We start from the raw sequence: 14797 nt of genomic DNA, 5'->3' as shown, positions 1-14797 counted from the left end.
CCTGGTTTTCATACCTGTCCTATATTGCCTTGAACTGTAAGTGCTTTTTCTTGTTTGCTCATTTGATTATGTACTGTGTAATGGGCGCTGCGGATCTCTTGTGGCACCATATAAATAAATAATAATAATAATAATAATAATAATAATAATACTACAGCATCTTTGCATAATTCCCAAATAAACCCTTTGGCTCATATATTGTGTTTAAATCTGTTTCTGATATTAGCCAGTGCTTCCTGAGCCTCTTACCGCACCGCACATCCCTGCCTCCCTCTTACACATATATATCCCAGCCAGAGCCGGATTAAGGGGGGTCACAGGGGGTACATTACCCTGAGCCCCCCTGCTGCTAGGGGCCCCACAGTTCAGTGTGCAGCTGCAGTGCAAAGTGCACCGCAAGCTGCATAAAGTCCAAAGAAAGAAGAGGGAGAGGGCAGAGGGGTGGAATCCGAGCCGGGGGGCGGGGCTACACGGTACTGCTTTCAGTTTCACTGCAGGCAGCATGTGAGAGGAGGGAGGAGAGAAGGCAGGAGGAGCAGCTACAGACATGTGCCCACAGCCCACCCAGTCAGTGTGTGATAGTGAGGTAATACTAGGGAGGAGAGGAGCACACTACAGTATGTGTATAAGTGTGTTTGTGGTAGCATACCCTCCAACTGTACCTTTTTAATAGGTACAGTACCTTTTTTTCATGGTCTGTACCGATTTTTGGCTCTCCAAACTTCCATTGAAAGTATAGGAAAAGGGGCGTGGTCACGCCCACTTTACCCGCGGCCACGCCCCTTTTTCGGATTTGTACCGATTTTTCTGTGTAAAATGTTGGAGGGTATGTGGTAGGTGTATATGTTTCTGACTGTGTGTGACAAATATATATATGTATAAGTGTGTGACTATGTTTGTGAATGTATGTGTGAATGCATGTGTATAAGTGTGTAACTGACTAACTGTCAGTGTGTAACAGTATATATGCATGTGTATACGTGTGAGACTGTATGTATGCTTTTGTGTGTTTATATATAGATATACTGTATAAATGTGTGTATATATCTATATCTCTCTCTCTCTCTCTCTCTCTATATATATATATATATATATATATATATATATATAGTGTGTGTGTGTGTGTGTGTGTGTGTGTATATGTATATGAGTATGAATGCATCATTTCCTGCCAACCATCACGTGTTGGTGGGACCGTCCTGTTTTTTCGGGAACTGTCCCACCTGTGGACTGGAGAAAAGGTTATGAGGGAAAGCTCCCACCTGCTGTGTGCATGAGGCTGGAGGCAGCACAGCGGCTGGTTAAGTGATGCGTGAAATTATTTTTTAGGGTGACGTGTGTCCGTGCTCCTTGTTTATGTACACGCAGAAGGCTTGCGCACTATGGTGGTCATTCCGAGTTGTTCGCTCGCTAGCAGTTTTTAGCAGCCGTGCAAACGCTATGCCGCCACCCACTGGGAGTGTATTTTAGCTTAGCAGAAGTGCGAACGAAAGGATCGCAGAGCGGCTACAAAATAATTTTGTGCACTTTTAGAGTAGCTCAAAACCTACTCAGCGCTTGCGATCACTTCAGACTGTTCAGTTCCTGTTTTGATGTCACAAACACGCCCTGCGTTCGCCCAGCCACGCCTGCGTTTTTCCTGGCACGCCTGTGTTTTTCTGAACACTCCCTGAAAACGGTCAGTTGACACCCAGAAACGCCCACTTCATGTCAATCACTCTGCGGCCACCAGTGCGACTGAAAAGCTTCGCTAGACCCTGTGGAAACTACATTGGTCGTTCTAATAGTACGTCACGCGTGCGCATTTGCCTGATCTCTGCACAGCGAACGAATGCAGCAAGCGAACAACTCGGAATGACCACCTATGGCTCTTATTGAGATGTGGATGAGTAGCGGTTCATGCAGCAAAGTACCGATGTTCAGTACTTTGTGCATGGACCAGACTCGTACTGCATGTGCGCAGTACGGGTCTGTGGCGCCAGACATAAGGCGGCATCAGACTGTCAGAGATTGACAGTCTGATGCCATTTGGGGGCAGCGACGGCCTCCATTTCTCCAAACAGGCATGTCTCCAGGGACACAGTAGGCCAGGATCTCTGTCAGAGGATCTATATTTCCTGGCCTCTTGGTAGGTATTGTGGCGGGCGGCTTGCGCAACCCCTTGGGTCACGCAGCCAGCCAATGCTTGTCGGGATTTCGGAGGTTCGGGATGTAGCTGTCGGTATTGTGACCAACTAAATCCCCATCCTTGGACATAGTTCATATCAGTAATGCAGCTGGAGGCATGACACCTACTGCTGCATTACCACATTAGTGCTGTCACTGCTGCTTTTATGTAAGCAGCAGCGATAGCTACTCCGTCCACATCTGAATGAGGGCCCCCCAGTCTTAAATGCCCCGGGCCCCCCAAAGCCTTAATCCAGCTCTGATCCCAGCCACCTTCTTCTCACATATATAGATACCGTGACCCTGCCTCACTGCTGTCAGCCGGAGTTTCCAAATGTGATATTTGGTCTGCCATAATCTTGCATACATAATGTTGCCTTCTCTCTGACTTATGTTAAATGAGATGTTTTATTGTGTTCCTACAGTATGTATTTGTTCGTCCATATAGTCGTTTTTAATCTCCATGGTGGCAGCCAGTTTGTTGAGGACATTTCAATACAGATATCCTCAAACACAGCTGCAGAGGCAGTCCTCCTGTCAGTCTGGGCCCTGTACTGCAGTCCTGACAGTCCTCCCCTGATGATGACACTGCAATCGTATAGATATTACCTATTAACAGTAACACATACTTGCTGACTTTCTGGCTGCTCCTCCAGAAGGAAGCAGCCATTTCGACACAACAGGGGGTGTGGTTCCAAAATAGGGGCGGTCTGCTGGTGTGGAGATACTGTCATCGCAGCCCCTCCCACACTATACAATGCCCACATTACCGGCATTGTAAAGCAGGGGGCGGGGCTATGATAATGCAATTCGGCATTAATCGCATCATCGCCCTGCCCACATTTCCTCCGTAAGTGAGTGTGCAGTAGCGGATGGAGGTTTGTCTGCAGACGGGTGTAATGAGGCCTTCTGGCCATTTCAGGAGGTTAGGCAAGTATGCATTAATATAAAGGTAACATTGCAAAAAAAATAAATGTGAAAATGTATTTCTTTTTTCACAGGTTGGAGAGAATGTTTGGAAAAGTAAAGCCTATGAAGTTAAATGAACTGCAATCTGCTGTCCTCTATTTGTTCATAGACATTGGACAGGGGATGAAAGTTGCAGTAACACAAGCACAATAGAAAAATGTTTAGTGCAGCATCTGTGTCAGGGGTAACCCTGTGAATATCCCCTGGTGTGTGTAGTAGTGTAGTGCAATATCCTTTGATTCTGATGAGAGTGCTGCTAGGTAGAAAAAAAAAGTACCTGTATAATATGTTTCTCAGGGTAACAAGTCATTGGTGCTGGAGTCCTCTGTGCTCAGAGAGGTACCCCTATGGAAGTGCTGACATGTTTGATAATAAGTGAACATGTGATATGTGAACTAATAGCTAAAAATATGAATAAACATAAAGAGATAGCTAGGTGCAGATTCATAATTGGCGCATGACCCAGAGACTCAATTATCAGTCTCTGATCAGAGGTAAAAAATAAGTGTCCAATAATTACAGCACCCAGTATTCCCTGGAGGTCTCCCATCCAAGTACTGACCAGGCCCATCACTGCTTAGCTTCTAAGTTCGGATGGGTTTTGGGCATTCCCAGTGAGGTATGGCTGCAGTGAGTGAAAGCAGGAGTTTTAGATAAGCATTGATTGTATGTTGGTCATGTACCATCCTGTCCTCTCTTGTCAAACATATCAAACAAGGTAGCACTCGGTGGTGCCCCAATCTGAATTGTAAAACTGATATAATAGAGCAGTCTTTTGGACACACGGTGGTGTCACCACAGTAAACATGTGAGATGAAAACTAATAGCAACGAAAAATAAGAATAAACATGAAGAGATTGCACGTGCAGGTTCATAATTGGCGCATGACCGAGAGACTTGATTATCAGTCTCTGATCAGAAGTTAAAAATAAGTGTCCAATAATTACAACACCTGGTATTTCCTGGAGGTCTCCCATCCAAGTACTGACCAGGCCCATCACTGCTTAGCTTCCAAGATCAGACAGGTATTGTGTATTCCCAGTGAGGTATGGCTGTAGTGAACAAAAGCAGAAGTTTTAGACAAGTGTTGACTGTACGTTGGTCATGTACCATCCTGTCCTCTCTTGTCAAACATATCAAACCATACTTGCCTACCTGACCCTCTCCATGAGGGAGAAAATGCTCTGTTCCTGGACTTTCCTGGTAATGTATGATTGCTATCACCTGTGGTGAAACACCTTTTTTTATCAATTAACTAGCTCACCACATCATACATTACCATGAAAGTCCAGGAACAAAGCATTTTCTCCCTCATGGAGAGGGTCAGGTAGGCAAGTATGTATCAAACAAGGTAGCACTCGGCTGCACCCCAATCAGAATTGCAAAACTGGTTCAATAGAGCAGTCTTTTGGACACATGGCGGTGTCACCACATCAATATAGCCCGCTCAGGCACATAGTACTCCCTGTTTGACTTTGTCCCTATCATGTATTAACACGGTTCTGACTCTCGCTGCATATCACCGAATGTGCCTGAGCAGGGTATATTGATGTGGTGACACTGCCGTGTATCCAAAAGACTGCTCTATTGAACCAGTTTTGCAATTCTAATTGGGGCACCGCCAAGTGCTACCTTGTTTGGTATGTTTGACGAGAGAGGACAGGATGGTACATGACCAACATACAATCAATGCTTATCTAAAACTCCTGCTTTCACTCACTGCAGCCATACCTCACTGGGAATGCCCAAAACCCATCCGAACTTAGAAGCTAAGCAGTGATGGGCCTGGTCAGTACTTGGATGGGAGACCTCCAGGGAATACTGGGTGCTGTAATTATTGGACACTTATTTTTTACCTCTGATCAGAGACTGATAATTGAGTCTCTGGGTCATGCGCCAATTATGAATCTGCACCTAGCTATCTCTTTATGTTTATTTATATTTTTTGCTATTAGTTCACATATCACATGTTCACTTATTTTCACCATTATTGCATTTTTTATTATTTCATCATGACTGTATTAAGCGGAGACTCGTGTTTGTCTTAGAGTTTATAAACATTTTGGGTGGCTCTGGGAGTACATGTATCTTTTCAATATACTGGTCCGGGCACCATTTCATTTACATGATTACAGCGATGCGCCGCCACGGAGTGATGTGGTGTGACGGAAGTAGCATCACAGCATACCCTAACCCGGTGTCAGAGCCGGGGGCGGACTTGTTTACAGTGTAGTCCCCGCCCACCCAGTCACGGCACCTGCACCAATGGTAGCGCGGACAGTGCGGGAGCTGCTTCTCTGCACTTAACGCTGTTTTATCCTTTAAATAGGACACCAGGTGAGGAGTCTCACTAGCCCCTGAAGAAAACTACAGGAGTGTGGTTGAAACGATCGTCGGGCTGCCACTTGTTGCTACTGTATCATGCTGTTGGACTAATAAATCCGGCATAAATGTGAGTGCTGTTTCTCTATCTTTACATCTTACCGAGGAAAGTGAGTGTTACTACTGTATATATACAGGTTGAGTAGCCCATATCCAAATATTCCAAAATACGGAATATTCCGAAATACGGACTTTTTTGAGTGAGAGTGAGATAGTGAAACCTTTGTTTTTTGATGGCTCAATGTACACAAACTTTGTTTAAAAAACAAAGTTATTAAAAATATTGTATTAAATGAGCTTCAGGCTGTGTGTATAAGGTGTATATGAAACATAAATGAATTGTGTGAATGTACACACACTTTGTTTAATGCACAAAGTTATAAAAAATATTGGCTAAAATTACCTTCAGGCTGTATGTATAAGGTTTATATGTAACATAAATGCATTCTGTGCTTAGACTTAGGTCCCATCACCATGATATCTCATTATGGTATGCAATTATTCCAAAATACGGAAAAATCCGATATCCAAAATACCTCTGGTCCCAAGCATTTTGGATAAGGGATTCTCAACCTGTATATATATATATATATATATATATATATATATATATATAATTCTTGAGATCATAACATAATTAAATTAAATATATCCTGATAAATTCAGAACAACATTCTAATATCACAAGACATTTCTATTGTTAAAAAGGGGAATGTCCAACAGAACACAAAACACATGGAAGCTTAACAAATTCATCTGATATAGTTCAACAAATTTCATCTCCTACAGTATTTCTGAAAATTGTGTGTATGTGTGTCTTTGTGTGTGTGTGTGTGTGTGTGTGTGTCTGTGCGTGTGTGCTTTGTCAAAGTATGTAAAAAATAACTCTCACAGGAATCTTTTGGAAGCACTAACACATTTGCAGGACACTTAATGAATATAATAGCTCAGGAATATGGTTCATTATCCCATTAACAGTGGTAAATGTAATTGAACACAATTGCTATTGCAGTAAGGAGATGTCGTAACCAACTAAACATAATTTGGCAGTATGTTTGATAATGAGATAACCTGTGTAATAAATATTTATGCTATAAATCTTTTAATAAAGTCAACTTAACTTAAATATGTCACCTTTGTATTATATAATCAATGACTTGTTTGTCATCAATACCAATATATATAATCACTTCATTGTGGCTGCCATAATTAACCTTTGCACTTTCTAATGGATATCACCCTTGAGACACAATGGCCACCTTATTCATTCCCTATAGCTTGGGGCAGCAGGACCTCCAAGTGCTATTATTAGGCACATACATAGTTTTCTTATATTTAAGAGAACCACAGCTAAAATAATACCAGGATGTATATAAAACTAACACCAATGTTGTTACCTACTTGTTGGCCAGTCTGTGAACGTTATTAGAGTTATCACAGTTTTAATTATGTTGTTATGTTAGTGAATATTTTTTTTATTGGGAGGAATGCTGAATCATTTATTAAGAGAGGAGGAACATGAGTGGGAGAAAAGTAGGTGTCAAGTGAGTCAATGATTTTAAAAATATAAAAATGTACAAGTTTTGCTTAGACTACAGTTGCTCATTTTGGGCCTGATTCTGAGCTGAAAGTAAAGCAAAAAAAGAGCAAGTAACTGTGCACCTGGATATACCGTGTTGCTATGCAAGGGGTGCAAATGTTGGAAAATAATGTATGTACAGGTGCAGTGGTATAGCAGAAGGTACTGTACCAGTGGAATGTACTGCCACTGTGATACAGCTCAATTGCTTATCGAGTAAGGTGATTTATTGAAGATAGCAGGTACAGCCATACTCACTGTGATACACTTGTTAGGCATATAGTTGAGCTTGTAGCGGCACAGGGTTTATTAAGTTCACCAGCCAGTGCCTGTATATACTGTACATGCGATAGCAGTGCAGGGATAATAGAACATCCGTAATCGCAGGGTCTCACTGGAGCTAAGTGGGAAATGTCCGTCTCCCACCATGTCACTGCTGCACATGCACAGTGCAATACTCTGTGGCCATCTTGCTTAGGGAATGAAGAATCCCTGGAGGAATTAACATAGACTCTGTGTAGTAGCGCACTACAATTTGTACACTTCCCTTTGATGCAGCTTCTCCATGTCATATAAACATCCAAATAAAGCTTTCTCATAGCAACCTGTAATAAATAAATGGTTAAACATATAATAAGACACCAAAATATCAAGTGACTATAGTTTGGTCTACTTGGTAGACATATCAGTAAGAGTCCTCTCACTGACAGCAAGGACCATGGCAACAGTCTCTCAACACAAACCTGGGACTGCTGCCACTGTCACGATTCTTGATTTCTTTCACATTTGTGGCTATTTTGGACTTCCATTCACACCAATTGATCTTGGCTTTGGCTTTTGAATATCTCCTAAGTGGCTTGCTGATATTTGATCTTACTGGTTGAATTTCCATGCTGATAGCCTCTGAGATACATCTCCATCTGCTGGCATGTTCATTCTTGCTCTTCATATAAAAATACAACTTTTCTATAACTCATGCTGTTTCTGTGAATACATCTCTTGACTTCACAAGCTTTTTGGCACTTGGAGTCTGTGTCCGGTCTTTAGGTCGCCATCACTTAGGTCAATACTCATTAGGTCGACCACTATTGGTTGACATGCATTAGGTCGACATGGTCATTAGGTTGACATGGTCACTAGGTCGACATGGCAAAGGTCGACACATGAAAAGGTCAACATGAGCCATGTGAGGGGACACAGTGCACTAATTGGGGTTCCCATTCACTTTACGAAGAAAATGAAACCAATTTTTTTCTTTTCAAAACTCATGTTGAACTTTTCTCATGTTGACCTTATGACTGTGTCGACCTATTTCAGGTATCAACCTAGTCACTGTCAACCAACAGTGGTTGACCTAAGGACTGTTGACCTTGTTACTCTCGACCCAACAAACCACACCCCTTGGAGTCCACTATCTGTAGCCTTTGCATTCATGCCAGTAGCCAATCAAAATGCACATTACTGTGTATCTTGTGTCTTCGTTCCTTTGGTAGATGTACATACTGTAGGTGGTACTTCCAAAGGTTCTGAGATGTTTTACACTTATGTCCTTTAGGGCAACTATAGGAGAAAAGTTTTTAGGATAAACAAAACTGTTTGTCTAGGTCTGCATCCTTCAGCATACATCTTGCTTCTCCTGTGGTGTATGGTTCACTCATTCACTTACATCATTTTGCTGAAGAGTATAGGCAATGGTCAATTGATACTCTGTTCCAGATTTTTTTAAGGATTTTTCCACTTCTCTATTTATGTAGTCACTACCTGTAACCAGTTTGATTCTCCACAAGTCTCTTGTAATCTGCGATCTTTTTCACTCTTTATATTTCTCTCTGATATAGAGATTACAGCTTTTACCTCCATTGGACAACACACATCTGAATGCACAATTTGAGTGGTTTCAGAGCTCTGTTTGTTGACTTGGGAAATTGCTGAGGACATTGTTTCCCCACAATAAAACTCTCACTCATGGATATCTCTGTGTTAGTCACTGACATTCCTGTGACTACCCCGTTCTATAGCTTTTGAACACTGTTGTATACAAGGTGACCAACTCTTCTGTACCAGAGTTCTAATTACTCTGACTCATCATTGTCATTATTGTGTAACAGTGCTGTGTATCAAGGATATGTTGCTGACACCTTGTGCCTGTAGCTATGACGATCCCACTTCTGTTTCTCACAATGCACTTTAGTGAAGTAAACACAGTGGCCTCTCTGTTCTAGGACCTTTCCTATGATAGTCACTGGATGCTTTGCAAAAATCTACCAGAGTCTGCATAGAGCAGTGTATGACAGCATGAGAGGAGAAGTGTTGGAAGAGGGAGAGCAAACATTCTTCATCATCTGCCTTTAGTACACTGCACCTGTGAGTCAGTGTCTTTGTTCCTGCAATGAGCAAGGGTCAGCTGTGGCAGTGTAAAAGCGCTAATGTGGGTGGCATAAGTGGACAGAATGCCTCTACACCTGACCTTATTTACAGTATATTGCAATAAACAGAATGCCTCTACTCTTGACCCTTATTTATAATGTGACTATTCGATACTGGGTTATTTGTCTGTTATTACAGCCTGTTTGTGGTTTCCTACATAAAAACATCAGTATCATTATGCTATGGCTATTTTTCTTGTATAAGTTACTTTTCTCTGACTAAACTCTTCTAAGGGGCCCTACTCATTTGACGATGCGCCGCCGAGGTGCCCGACGGCCGAAACGGCCGACGAGCGACCTGGCGGCGGGGGGGCAGTGACGGGGGGAGTGAAGTTTCTTCACTCTCCCCATCACGCGGCTGCATTGAAGTGCAGGCAAATATGGACGAGATCGTCCATATTGGCCTGCATGCACAGCCGACGGGAGACCAGCGATGAATGAGCGCGGGGCCGCGCATCGTTCATCGCTGGAGTCTCCACACTGAAAGATATGAACGAGTTCTCGTTCATTTATGAACGAGATCGTTCATATCTTTCAGAAAATCAGCCAGTGTGTAGGGCCTATAAGTTATGGAAATGGACATACACTTCCTCCTGTTTAATTAAAATGCCACATGCAGTAGAATTACTAGGTTTGTATTTTATAAATTAGTTACAATGTACAGTATCATAATTTCTGCTTTTCATCTTGATTGTATGCTTTGAAAATTTTTTTATAATATATTGCACAGCAGTTTGTGCCTGGGGCATTATAAACTAATAATACAAGGACTAACTTGAATGGAAAACAAATTAACTGCCTTTTAAAACAAAATCTCTGAGTAACTGACCCCTAACTTTTAAATATTAGCATCAGGAGGTCTGGGACCTATTATTGTCCTATTGCACACAAAACTGCAACCATCTGTGCTGGCAGTGCGGCACATTAATAATAGAGCTTACCATATAAATGTAGCAATTAGACTTTGATTAACATCATTCTTTACATGATGTATTACAAAGTGCACATCAAAAGATACAGAGGAGCACCTGTTATTGTAACTGCTGTGTATGATCCCTCCATTGTGTAGTATGCATCCTGTTGTGGGTCTCACTTGCTTATATTACAAAGCATATTTTCTACTAACAGGTAACGAAGACATCTTATACATAAGCATTAATTTGATGCATGTTACAGTATTTAAAGTTAGGAGCTAATTGGTACAAGCCTAATACTTGGAAACCATGTTATAATGTTGTAGTGAATGTAGCACACCGATATTGGCTATCATTATTTCTCTGACTTCCTAAGTGGATGCTGGGACTCCGTAAGGACCATGGGGAATAGCGGCTCCGCAGGAGACTGGGCACAACTAAAGAAAGCTTTAGGACTACCTGGTGTGCACTGGCTCCTCCCACTATGACCCTCCTCCAGACCTCAGTTAGAATCTTGTGCCCGGCTGAGCTGGATGCACACTAGGGGCTCTCCTGAGCTCCTAGAAAAGAAAGTATATTTTAGGTTTTTTTTTCCCAGTAAGATCTGCTGGCAACAGACTCACTGCTACGAGGGACTAAGGGGAGAAGAAGCGAACCTACCTGCTTGCAGCTAGCTTGGGCTTCTTAGGCTACTGGACACCATTAGCTCCAGAGGGATCGAACACAGGGCCCGACCTCGATCGTCCGGTCCCGGAGCCGCGCCGCCGTCCCCCTTACAGAGCCAGAAGCAAGAAGATGGTCCTGAAAATCGGCGACAGAAGACTTCGGTCTTCAACAAGGTAGCGCACAGCACTGCAGCTGTGCGCCATTGCTCCTCATGCACACCTCACACTCCGGTCACTGATGGGTGCAGGGCGCTGGGGGGGGGGGGGGGGCGCCCTGAGCAGCAATATTAACACCTTGGCTGGCAAAATAATCACAATATATAGTCCTAGAGGCTATATATGTGAAAAATACCCCTGCCAGGATCCATAAAAAAGCGGGAGAAAGTCAGCCGAAAAAGGGGTGGGGCTATCTCCCTCAGCACACTGGCGCCATTTTTCCCTCACAGCTCCGCTGGAAGGATCGCTCCCAGGCTCTCCCCTGCAGTTTCAAGACTACAAAGGGTAAAAAAGAGAGGGGGGGCACTAAATTTAGGCGCAGCAGTATATATATAAGCAGCTATAAGGGAAAATCACTCAGTTATAGTGTTCATCCCTGTGTTATATAGCGCTCTGGTGTGTGCTGGCATACTCTCTCTCTGTCTCCCCAAAGGGCTTTGTGGGGTCCTGTCCTCTGTCAGAGCATTCCCTGTGTGTGTGCGGTGTGTCGGTACGGCTGTGTCGACATGTTTGAGGAGGAGGCTTATGTAGAGGCGGAGCAGATGCCGATAAATGTGATGTCACCCCCTGCGGGGTCAACACCTGAGTGGATGGTTATGTGGAAGGAATTACGCGACAGTGTCGACTCCTTACATAAAAGGTTTGACGACATACCAAATATGGGACAGCCGGCTTCTCAGCCTGTGCCTGCCCAGGCGTCTCAAAAGCCATCAGGGGCTCTAAAACGCCCGCTACCTCAGATGGCAGACACAGATGTCGACACGGATACTGACTCCAGTGTCGACGACGATGAGACTAATGTAACTTCCAATAGGGCCACACGTTACATGATTGAGGCAATGAAAAATGTGTTGCTCATTTCTGATGTTACCCCAGGAACCACAAAAAAGGGTATTATGTTTGGAGAGAAAAAACTACCAGTAGTTTTTCCTCCATCTGAGGAATTAAATGAAGTGTGTGAAGAAGCGTGGGCTTCCCCCGATAAGAAACTGGTCATTTCTAAAAGGTTACTAATGACGTACCCTTTCCCGCCAGAGGATAGGTCACGTTGGGAAACATCCCCTAGGGTGGATAAAGCGCTCACACGCTTGTCAAAAAAGGTGGCACTACCGTCTCCGGATACGGCCGCCCTAAAGGAGCCTGCTGATAGGAAGCAGGAGGCTATCCTGAAGTCTGTATATACACACACAGGTATTATACTGAGACCAGCTATTGCTTCAGCATGGATGTGCAGTGCTGCAGCTGCGTGGTCAGATTCCCTGTCGGAAAATATTGATACCCTAGACAGGGACACTATATTGCTAACCGTAGAGCATATTAAAGACGCAGTCTTATACATGAGAGATGCACAGAGGGATATTTGCCGGCTGGCATCTAAGATAAGTGCAATGTCCATTTCTGCCAGGAGAGGGTTATGGACTCGGCAGTGGACAGGTGATGCAGATTCTAAAAGGCACATGGAAGTTTTGCCTTATAAGGGTGAGGAGTTGTTCGGGGATGGTCTCTCGGACCTCGTTTCCACAGCCACAGCTGGGAAGTCAGCATTTTTACCCCATGTTCCCTCACAGCCAAAGAAAGCACCGTATTATCAGGTACAGTCCTTTCGGCCCCAGAAAGGCAAGCGGGTTAAAGGCGCGTCCTTTCTGCCCAGAGGCAGAGGTAGAGGGAAAAAGCTGCAGCATACAGCCAGTTCCCAGGAGCAAAAAGTCCTCCCCCGCTTCCTCCAAGTCCACCGCATGACGCTGGGGCTCCACAGGCGGAGCCAGGTACGGTGGGGACCCGTCTCAAAAACTTCAGCAATCAGTGGGCTTGCTCACGGGTGGATCCCTGGATCCTTCAAGTGGTATCTCAGGGGTACAAGCTGGAATTCGAGACGTCTCCCCCCCGCCGTTTCCTCAAATCTGCCTTGCCAACAACTCCCTCAGGCAGGGAGGCAGTGCTAGAGGCAATTCACAAGCTGTATTCCCAGCAGGTTATAGTCAAGGTGCCCCTCCTTCAACAAGGACGGGGTTACTATTCCACAATGTTTGTGGTACCGAAACCGGACGGTTCGGTGAGACCCATTTTAAATTTGAAATCCTTGAACACTTATATAAAAAAATTCAAGTTCAAGATGGAATCGCTCAGGGCGGTTATTTCAAGCCTGGACGAGGGGGATTACATGGTATCACTGGACATCAAGGATGCTTACCTGCATGTCCCCATTTACCATCCTCACCAGGAGTACCTCAGATTTGTGGTACAGGATTGTCATTACCAATTCCAGACGTTGCCGTTTGGTCTGTCCACGGCACCGAGGGTATTTACCAAGGCAATGACCGAAATGATGATACTCCTTCAAAAAAAGGGAGTTTTAATTATCCCGTACTTGGACGATCTCCTGATAAAGGTGAGGTCCAGGGAGCAGTTGTTGGTCGGGGTAGCACTATCTCGGGAGGTGCTACAACAGCACGGTTGGATTCTAAATATTCCAAAGTCACAGCTGGTCCCTACGACACGTCTACTGTTCCTGGGGATGGTTCTGGACACAGAACAGAAAAAAGTGTTTCTCCCGGAGGAGAAAGCCAAGGAGCTGTCATCTCTAGTCAGAGGCCTCCTGAAACCAAAACAGGTGTCGGTGCATCACTGCACGCGAGTCCTGGGAAAAATGGTAGCTTCCTACGAAGCAATCCCATTCGGCAGGTTCCATGCAAGGACTTTTCAGTGGGACCTGTTGGACAAGTGGTCCGGATCGCATCTTCAGATGCATCGGCTGATAACCCTGTCTCCAAGGACCAGGGTGTCTTTGCTGTGGTGGCTGCAAAGTGCTCATCTTCAAGAGGGACGCAGATTCGGCATACAGGACTGGGTCCTGGTGACCACGGATGCCAGCCTTCGAGGCTGGGAGGCAGTCACATCAGGAGACTTCCCTACACATAAATATTCTGGAACTGAGGGCCATTTACAATGCCCTAAGTCAGGCAAAACCCCTGCTTCAAAACCAGCCGGTACTGATCCAGTCAGACAACATCACGGCAGTCGCCCATGTAAACCGACAGGGCGGCACAAGAAGCAGGACGGCGATGGCAGAAGCCACAAGGATTCTCCGATGGGCGGAAAATCACGTGTTAGCACTGTCAGCAGTGTTCATTCCGGGAGTGGACAACTGGGAAGCAGACTTCCTCAGCAGGCACGACCTCCACCCGGGAGAGTGGGGACTTCATCTAGAAGTCTTCCAACTGATTGTAAACCGTTGGGAAAGGCCACAGGTGGACATGATGGCGTCCCGTCTCAACAAAAAGCTAGAAAGATATTGCGCCAGGTCAAGAGACCCTCAGGCGATAGCTGTGGACGCTCTAGTGACACCGTGGGTGTACCGGTCGGTTTATGTGTTCCCTCCTCTTCCTCTCATACCCAAGGTACTGAGGATAATAAGGAGAAGAGGAGTAAGAACTATACTCATTGTTCCGGATGGGCCAAGAAGAGCTCGGTACCCGGAAC

General features: G+C 44.5%; 1 long non-coding RNA gene and 3 pseudogenes across 4 annotated transcripts in view; 2 read left to right on the top strand and 2 right to left on the bottom strand.

Moving 5' to 3' along the window:
• Positions 1-420: 420 nt before the first annotated feature.
• The window catches only part of LOC134929197 (uncharacterized), an 82247-nt gene continuing 67870 nt past the window's right edge, over positions 421-14797 (top strand). For 3 of the 4 annotated variants that reach the window (XR_010178369.1, XR_010178370.1, XR_010178368.1), the window contains exons 1-2: positions 421-586; positions 5465-5587. This is a non-coding gene — a long non-coding RNA (uncharacterized LOC134929197). Of the gene's footprint in view, positions 587-3174; positions 3342-5464; positions 5588-14797 lie in introns of those variants that run through there. The other variant, XR_010178371.1, reaches the window with a different exon arrangement.
• On the bottom strand, positions 3649-3768 carry LOC134929719 (5S ribosomal RNA; annotated as a pseudogene).
• On the bottom strand, positions 4076-4195 carry LOC134930376 (5S ribosomal RNA; annotated as a pseudogene).
• Positions 4853-4972, top strand: LOC134929718 (5S ribosomal RNA; annotated as a pseudogene).

The sequence above is a fragment of the Pseudophryne corroboree genome, chromosome 5 (genome assembly GCF_028390025.1).
Source record: "Pseudophryne corroboree isolate aPseCor3 chromosome 5, aPseCor3.hap2, whole genome shotgun sequence".
Classification (NCBI taxonomy): domain Eukaryota; kingdom Metazoa; phylum Chordata; class Amphibia; order Anura; family Myobatrachidae; genus Pseudophryne; species Pseudophryne corroboree.
This window is presented reverse-complemented; position numbering and strand designations above follow the sequence as displayed.